We start from the raw sequence: 9,638 nt of genomic DNA on the forward strand, positions 1-9,638 counted from the left end.
ATGTGAATTAAAAAATGATTAAAATTATATACACCATTATTTATTTAATAGTTGTGATTGAGATATATATTTAGTTTTCTTCAACATGTTTCTAATGCAGCTACAGTATCTCTTCTCTCATCTTCCTCACCTCTCTTCCTCTGCCTCAGTGTCTCCTCTCTTTCTAAAGCTGAGCTCCAGCTGACAGACTCTTCATCCTGTCTGTTACAGTTTTAGCTGTATGCAGACATCATCCTGGCAGACAATGGTCCACTGTAGCAGGATAATAGCAATACTTTTTAAATGGGCGTTCGTCATGTAACCATGTTCTATAACTCCTTAAACCAGCTGACTGCTGTCAGTCAGAGTGACTCAGCCTTCATGGATGAACCACACAGGTCAGAGAACACTGTCCTCAGACCTGCTGTTCAGTCTGTTATAAAGCTACGAGCACGCCACGCCCCCTCCCTGAACATGACCGGCTCGTTATCGTCACTCATTCAGGTCAACAGCAAAATTAGCAAAACCCGCATAGTAGCAACAAATCCTGCTCCTCCGCTGCATGTTCACCTGAACTGTGGGTTCTGCTGTTCAGCAGCGAAACGTCTTTAAACCCTGTCTGTCTGTCTGTTTGTGTGAGGCTGCAGTGAGAGGGCTGTATGAGTTCTGCACACACGTTTCAAATTAAGATTAAGACTTTTCAATACTTTAAGGGCCTTCATTTTCCCACTATTGATTCATCAACTTTTAATACTTTTTAAGACCCCGCGGACACCCTGACCTCAAATGTCACTTTGTATAACAACTTCGTGCAGTGAAACTGAAAGTGTAATGTATTTTATTGTGTTAGCCTGAAACCATTCAACCATGTAGTGTGGTCCAAAGAGACTACACTAGTGTGCATGTGCATGGAGATCCAAATCCCAAACAATCCATGAACCAATAACACACACCGCAATTCATTTTTTTCACCACTAGATTTCCTACTCGAGCACTGTGTCAGAGAGTGATAAGAGAAGATAAGATAAGATAAAACAGTGGAGACTGCGACCTGAACGCAGCGCCTTGGACCGCTCGGCCATCCTGACATGAAAAGTGTGCTGTCCACAACAAGTTTGGAAAAGCTCAAGGATGAACACTTAATAAACAATCTGAAATCTTCACTGACACTGAAGTGGACAGACTGAGAGTGTGTCTGTCTATGCTATCTCAACAAGTCTTGAGCCAGAGATGAGATTTTTCATCTGGTCACCACATGATGAATCATTCTGACTATTGTAGTACCTTGAGATCTGCCTTTCCCAGGTGTTTTGTCCTTAAGGTGAAGCAGTCTCTGCCTCAGGGTGAAACTGGGTTTGAAATGTGCTGGGACGTTTTATCCTTTGCCTCCTCATTGCACACCAGTTGCTCTCGGTCCAGCAATTTTAAAATGACAGTTTTTGGAAGTGTCAGATGGACTGTGTCCTCAGACATGGAGGAGCATAAAGTGATCTTGGAGATGAAAAGAACCGTTGTTGGCAGGATTCGAACCTGTGCGGGGAAACCCCAACGGATTTCAAGTCCATCGCCTTAACCACTCGGCCACAACAACTAGGAAAAGGTAACAATGAAGAGTCTGATGACCCAGGTTGGTTCTGTCCATGAGTGCATGGTCTTGTCCAGGTTGTCCTGTCCAGTTTGGTGTTGGTGCTCCTTTACTTGTTTCCATTTCATTCGAAGGTAAATCTGCGCCGCCCAGAGTCTGACAGACAGCTATCACAGAAAGTTAAGTCAAAGTCAAAATTCCGGAATGAAAAGCATAAATCTAGAATAAGTGGCAGCATTCCAGTATAGACATCAGTATTCCAGAATGATAGGCAGAATTCCCTGCTCTCACTAATTTTAATTAATTTATTTGAATTAATTGCTGCTCTCACTGACACTTCTATCAGCAGTATTACTACACAGCTGGCTGCATGGCAGTGAATGACATGCTGATTACAAACACAAGTCCACTGTGATGGTTCACTTAGACAGGCACTGAAATGTTCTTCTTTGTGGAGCCTCTTCCAAACCATGATCTGACAACTACTAAACATCCAAGACATGAACAATAATAATCAACCTTTCATTCATGTTAGGCTGAAAACACATCAGAAGAGTCTTCATCACTTTGTGAGATCAGTGAGGAAGAGTATGTTCCTCAAACAGAAAGTGAGACTTCAGTAGATGTCAGACAGCACAAGAGAAGCAGAAAGACTGATGTGAAGCATCAAGGTATCATGCTGAAGGTTAGTTCATACTTTTAGACCTTCCTCACTTTGTGAGGCCTCAAACAGTCTTTATGCTGCTAAATATTGTATTAGACAAATGGAAAAGAATCATTGTTGTGCTAATATCACCGATGGATTGCATCACTCTTTACTTCCTGTTTGTAGCACTGCCACATTTATACCAAAAGCCAGGTGGTCAGGTGACTCATCTGTTAGCTGACACTCCCACCGAGCCTCAAAACGGCTCTTCAGAAACAAACGGGTGACGTCACGGAAGCTCTGTCCATAGTTTTTAGTGTCAATGATGACACCCCATCCAAATTCTGAGAAGTTATCTGGGCAAGAGACACATCTGAAAACGTGTGTCGTTGTTGGCAGGATTTGAACTTGAACTTGATTTGAACTGAATTTGTAGACCCCAATGGATTTCAGGTAACATGAACCAATTAATCATAACATTCTGATCACTGACAGGTGGGCACTGATGATCTTGTTACCATGGTTGTCATGGTTTCAGCCAGGTATTTTATTTTGTAGTTCATTTTCTGTTTGTATTAGTTTTAGTTTTACTAGTCACTTCCTGTTTTATTTTGGAAACTTGATCTCCCCCTTGTGTTTCAGTTCTGTTTACTTCCCCTTCCTCATGTGTGCTCCCTTCCCCCTCCTGTGATTACCTGCTCCACCCTAATGTGCTTCACCTGTGTCCAATTGTCTTCCCGCCCTCCTGTGTATAAAGCCTGTGTGTTTCCTGCCCCTTGTTGCCAGTTCGTTTTGTGAGTTATCCTGCGACACAGCCATCCAAGTAGCCTTCTGCTCTTGTGATTTCCCCAGTGAGTTTTCGAGTAAGTTTTGGATTTTCCTGTGTATCACCTGTTTTGATCGGACTACTGTTTTTGCCTTGCCCTTTGTGTTACCTCTGCCTCGCGGACTGAACTTCTGTGTACCGAACCTAGCCTGCAATAAAACACTGAGTTTGCTTTCACCTCCGGCTAAGTCTGCATTTGTGTCCTCCCTCTAACAACCCCCTGACAAAAGCTGTGTCCCAATTCAGGGTCTGCATCCTTCAGAGTGCGCATTTTAAGGCCGCTTACGTCACAAAGCTGCGCGAAGGCTGTCCCAATTCGCCAAAAGTCGAAGGGTCCTTCAAATGCGTCCTCCAAATGCGTCCTCCTTTTGCCTGAATTTGGAGGACGCATCGCTACCATCCTTCGTGGCCTTAAATATCCCACAATGCTTTGCGGGCCTACTTTTTGTCCAATAGTACAACGACGGACCAAGCGAGCGGCAGCGGCAGGAGTGCCGAATTCACATTTAAATGTAAGTAAAGAGCATTAGTTCGAGAGTTTTAAAATGCTAGTAGTGACAGCGGCATTAAAAAAATGAGTTTCATATTTACAAACATGACGTCCTGTTGATACGAGGCGCTGTAAACTAAACGCTTTGATTGAATGTTGTTTCTTGTTGTTTACTGTAGTATAGTATAAAGTATAGTTCACGTGAGGAGCAATATTATGGTTATTATATCAAACGGTCATTCTGCCTGTTGTCATTTTGTTGAAGGAGGAGCAGAGAGAAACAGAAGAAACCTGACAATTGATAACGGAGGAGATGAGGCTGGAGAGAGAGGGAGGGAGAGAGAGAGAGAGAGAGGGAGAGCAGAGAAAGAACGGACAGACCTCAGCTCATACAGAGGATGGTGGACAGCAGTGATTTTATGTTCTGTTATTTAAATGTTACTTATTAAATTGTATATTAAATCGTTCTTGTCTCTGTGTTCTTAAACTCTTCTCACCTTGTTACATCATGTGTTTCATTACCTATTTATAATTGAAGTAAACTTTTGAACAACTTCTCAGTGACCACAGTAAATCATTTATTGTTCTGTTATGTACAATATTTACAAAGACACAGAACATTTCTAACTATTTACCAGTGGGCATTATGAAAATGTGCAGTTTATTATTTATAAAGATCAGCAGAAAATACTATTCACAAAGAACATATATATAAATGTTTAGCTGAGCAGGAGTCCTTGGTGCTGCTGGACTGGATGATGCCACGGTGAAGACCTTGGAGTCCTCTGGCTGTGAGTGGGACATCATCTGGGGGAGGGGGGTGCCTGTCTCCTCTGTCCACCACATCGTCCATCAGGGTTTGCAGAGCTGACGATCGGCGGCTGCCATGTTACTAAAGATGTTTTTAAAAAGGGCAAAAATAAAAATAATAACTTCAACAGAGCGGCTTCCAACGCAGCTTAAAATATGAAAAGCTATAAAATATGTATCCTCACCCTCCAAAGGTGATGATGGTCAGTACACCTCCTCCAGGACAGACAGCTGGTCCTGCAGGGAGCCCCACTCTCCTCCACCCAGCAGTAATTCTCTGGTGCAGTGACAGACCTGATGCTTAATGACACATTAAAGCAGTGGTTTAATACAGACCCTGTATCAAGTCTTACGATTGAATAAAATATAAATTACATTTAATCATATTTGTCTATCTACTGGTTATATATCTAGCGTTTGCTCAGTAACCGGTATATTAATTATGATCAATAATATGGTTAAACAGCAGCTTACCGTCACCTCCCCACTGCGCTCTCCCAGCCTGAAGAAAATGAGCCGTCACAGGTTTTGCTGCCGCTGGAGCCGCCTCTCCTCTTCCTCCAACAACAAATAAATATATTAAAAAATTCCAAATGTCTAAATCCACACTGTTGTCCTGCTTGTTGTGTGTCCGTGTTGTGTCGCTGTCGCTGCTTTTGTTTTTCCCGGGGCAAAATTTATGACGTCGCGCCACAATCAGGAAGTGATTTGAAGGCCAGACCGTCCCATTTACCAACGGTGGAGGATCCTCCGGAGGATCCTCAGGAGGACGCGGCCTCCTGAGACCGCGTAGGCTGCGTCCTCCGAAGGATGCAGACCCTGAATTGGGACACAGCTAATGTTAACTGTCAGTGGGTGGATATATGAGGCAGCAAGAGAACATTTGCGTGTGTGTGTGTGAAGGGGTGAATGTTTACTGGTGTATTAGCAACAACACGGACTACACAACAAGCAGGACAACAGTGTGAATTTAGAAACTTGCGGCACTCGCGGCAGCGCCACCCATTAGTCCTCTTGTGCCATCTCTGCTATCAGTTTATTTTATGCGTTTCTGTCTACATGGTGGTGTTTTTAAAATTCACTGCAGCTGTCTGCAGCGGCCTGATGCGCATACACACACGCAAACGTGTGCGCACACAAACACACATGCTGACACATGGGCGCACATACAGGTGAGCCCACTCCCAGCAGCAGAGTCTGTGTTGTTTTGCTCTCTGTTGCTCATGACATGCTGGGTTGACTTAACTCCATAGACTATGCTCAGATAAGCTATGGTAATTGAACTAATTTGAACTTGAATTTGAAAGTCAAAATTCCGCAATGAAAGGCAGAAATCTAGAATAAGTGGCAGCATACCAGAATAGACATCAGTATTCCGGAAGGATAGGCAGAATTCCCGAATAACAGTCAGTATTCTGGAACAGAGGTCAGTATTCCGTAACAGAAGTCAGCAAGACAGCATTCTGGAATGAAAAGCATTCCAGAATAAAAGAAAGTATTCCCAAATGAAAGGCAGAAATCTAGAATGAGTGGCAGCATACCATAATAGACATCCACCCACTCCAGAATAATAGGCAGGATTCCGGAATGGTAGACAAAATTCCGGAATTAAACCCCTAACCCGACAGCGGCCTGGGATGTCATGGAAGTCAGCATTCCGACATGGAAGGCAACATTCCGGGACAAAAGTCAGCAAGACAGCATTCTGGAATGAAAATCATTCCAGATTGAAAGGCAGAAATCTAGAACGAGCGGCAGCATACCAGAATAGACATCCATCCATGCCAGAATGGTAGACAGGATTCCAGAATGGTAGACAAAATTCCGGACTTAAATCCCTAACCTGACAGCAGCCTGTGACGTCATCCAATCAGAGCCAGAGACTGAACCTCCTTAAGGGCAACAGTGGCAAAAAAAAACAGGAAGAACCCCTGTAGGTTTGGTGTAATGTCTCATCATATCAGATGAAATCATCCAATTGGCTTCTGTGGTCTGGGTTAGAATCTCAGTCAGTCAATGTCTCAAATGATTACTTATTTCCCCTCCAGAGGATAAATTATTTAAATGATTACTTATTTCCCCTCCAGAGGAAATAAACAGAACTGTCAGGAGTGGGATTTGAACCCACGCCTCCAGTGGAGACTGCAACCTGAATGCCAGCTGGCGAAGGATCGTCCGTACAATGTTGGAAAATGTTGGACACAAGAGCCAATCACAAGCCTTCAATTGCTGGAGGTGCACCCAATCAGCTAGCGCAGCGGTCCCCAACCTTTTTTGCACCACGGACCGGTATCATGTAAAACAATATTTTTACGGACCGGCACAGAAAAAAATATATAAAATAAAAACAAAGTGCATACAATGACAACTTACTCTTATGCTTAATTAGTGGGAGCCTTTGAGCTTTCTCAGCAATGAGGCGGTCCCATCTGGGGATAATGGGAGACATGACACCCGAAGCGTGTTTCTTATGTCCAGTCCACTCCGTCATTTTGTTTTGGCCGTCATTTATTGCTTCTGTCCTTCTTGTTCACGTTTTCTTCTTTCAAAAAACTCCATGGCTTGTCTTTTAATGCAGGGTGCTTGGTCTTAAGTGCCAAAGCAGTTTTGAAGGCTTCGCCACATGTCACTCAGAGCGGACTTGTGTGAGAATCACCTGTTGCAATAAATCCGTATTTTAAATAGGACTCCTGATATAGTCTTTTAAATGCAGGTTTCTTTTTCTTTGAAGGGGTAGGCTCCTCTTCTTCTGTCCCCTCGTTAGGTCTTTCCCCTTTCCGAAGAAGCTCTCCAAAGACGTTTGTTTTTTATTTATTTTTGCTGCTTTTAGGCTTAATTTTGGGGCCGTATCCCGTGACCGAGACCAGCGTCTGCAGGTGCTTAAAGGCACAGGCGGATGAATCTGATCGATTTATAAATGAAACAGCTTTCAGACTCAGATAATGAATAATATATTTTTTTGCTCAGTCGTTCTGTGCGGCCCGGTACCAAATGACCCACGGACCGGTACCGGTCCCCGGCCCGGTGGTTGGGGACCACTGAGCTAGCGGATTTCTTCCCCACTGTCCAACATTTCCAACATTTGACCAATCACAGCGGACAAATGTTGGAGCAGAGAATCAGTATGGCGCATACCGGTCGTCATTCATTCTGCACTAGCTAGCGAGAAAAACAGTCGGTACGGTAATTAAACACTTGCTACAGTGCCGTGTGACACTAGTTTAAGTTTGTGTGTGATGTAAACTCTTGTACTGTGTTGACGTTTTTATAGATTGATAGATTTGTTGAGTTACGGTCGTTACACAAAGTGGATTTTGCTTTTGCCACTCGGTGCTTACTAATGTTATTTAAGGTGCAGTGTTTAAACACCAAACCTGAGAATCAAAGTATTTCCACCCACGTTTAAGCACTACCACATAAGTATTTTTTTTTATTTAGATTTTATGGTGTATTGCCATATAGAAATGTCTTCCTGTAAATAAACATTGTCCCTTAATGCCTATTACCTATAGAGAAAGGCCGCTCAAGGCGACGGCATTCTTTGTAATATTTTATTTTATATTGTTGTGAGGACAGCGGGGGTCGGGTGATCTATTTTGCCAGCTGACATGCTGTGGGTGAAAGGAGACGAAGGACTGTCATCAGGGGAGGAGAGACGCCAAGGACAGCGGTGGCAGACAGGTGAAGGAAAACGGGAAAACGGGGAGAGTAAGAGGGACCCGTGATGCGAAAAAAAAATACGGACAATAACCATTTTTTTATGGACAAGGATCGCCCAGGGAGAGAGAGGATCCCGCGTGGGGTTCACCAGGAGGAGTTTTTTGTTTGTTCGTCTGTTTGCCTGTTACTTTTTGATTGGGACTGAAGGGACATTTATTTGTAAATATGGGTCGGATTACAGCGTTATTTGGGATGTAAGAAAATATGATTTTGAGTTAATAAACCCGAAACAGTCTCATTCAAGTGTCTGTGGTCTGTATTATGCAACAAAGGTAAATAGAGTACAACACGGGAGAGTCCATGCTTAATAGTAACACTCCGTTTACTTTAGGCAGACTGTTAAAACGTTTATCCATATGTCCATTTGTAAAAATGATGCCAAAAATGTAGCAGATGCAGATCAACACTAGCATTCCTGTGGTTGCCGGTTCGAATCCAAGCTGTGGTCCAAAGTAAAATCCTAAAAGTGTCAATTTGAGTTTCTGCATCCTGAAATACGTACATAAATTAGATATGTTTCCACAACTTTCCTTTCTTTTTTCATTTTTCCCTTTTCCCCTCTTTTTCCTCTTCTTTTCTTCTCCCCCCTTCTCCCCCCTTCTTCCCCATCTTAGACGGACGAATGTTCCCCAGCTTGAACGCAGCGCCTTGGACCGCTCGGCCATCCTGACACTGATGTGGACAGACTGAGAGTGTGTCTGTCTATGCTATCTCAACAAGTCTCAAGTCTTGAGCCAGAGATGAGATTTTTCATCTGGTCACCACATGATGAATCATTCTGACTATTGTAGTACCTTGAGATCTGCCTTCCCTAGGTGTTTTGTCCTTAAGGTGAAGCAGTCTCTGCCTCAGGGTGAAACTGGGTTTGAAATGTGCTGGGACGTTTTATCCTTTGCCTCCTCACTGCACACCAGTTGCTCTCGGTCCAGCGTTTTTAAAATGATAGTTTTTGGAAGTGTCAGATGGACTGTGCCAGGGTTTGGTCCTCAGACAGTCAATATAAATGGCAGCACTCTGACTGGTCAAGATGACCTTTTTCATAGAGCTCGTTGTTAACACATCAGACTTGTTAAGTGTAAACGATGGAGGGGCATAAAGTGATCTTGGAGATGAAAAGAACCGTTGTTGGCAGGATTCGAACCTGCGCGGGGAAACCCCAATGGATTTCTAGTCCATCGCCTTAACCACTCGGCCACAACAACCGGCGAAAGGTAACGATGAAGAGTCTGATGACCCAGGTTGGTTCTGTCCATGAGTGCATGGTCTTGTCCAGTTTGGTGTTGGCTCTCCTTTACTTGTTTTCCATTTCATTCGCAGGTTTGATTGTTCACACCTGTGATCAGTCATCAGCCAATCCTGCTGCAGCTTCCATCTAGTATATGTGTCCAATGGAAGCTGAGCAACATGTCAGCTACACACATAGAAACACTACACATAGTTTGTCATATAAATAACATGGATTGAATCATGTTGTACAGTCAATGGAAACAAAAAGCACTGAGAGTGGTGCTGGTAGTGCAGCAGTGGATGGAGGCTGAAGTGCTGCCACCTAGTGTCAATATTTGGTATTAACTCTGACTAC

General features: G+C 43.5%; 2 non-coding genes across 2 annotated transcripts; both read right to left on the minus strand.

Moving 5' to 3' along the window:
- Positions 1-1,488: 1,488 nt before the first annotated feature.
- trnas-uga (transfer RNA serine (anticodon UGA)) lies at positions 1,489-1,570 on the minus strand. Its single transcript has one exon. It is a non-coding gene; the product is annotated as a tRNA-Ser (tRNA).
- Positions 1,571-9,176: 7,606 nt separating this feature from the next.
- On the minus strand, positions 9,177-9,258 carry trnas-aga (transfer RNA serine (anticodon AGA)). Its single transcript has one exon. It is a non-coding gene; the product is annotated as a tRNA-Ser (tRNA).
- Between the last annotated feature and the right edge of the window lie 380 nt (positions 9,259-9,638).

Source organism: Parambassis ranga, unplaced genomic scaffold, assembly GCF_900634625.1.
Source record: "Parambassis ranga unplaced genomic scaffold, fParRan2.1 scaffold_22_arrow_ctg1, whole genome shotgun sequence".
In the NCBI taxonomy this organism is placed as follows: domain Eukaryota; kingdom Metazoa; phylum Chordata; class Actinopteri; family Ambassidae; genus Parambassis; species Parambassis ranga.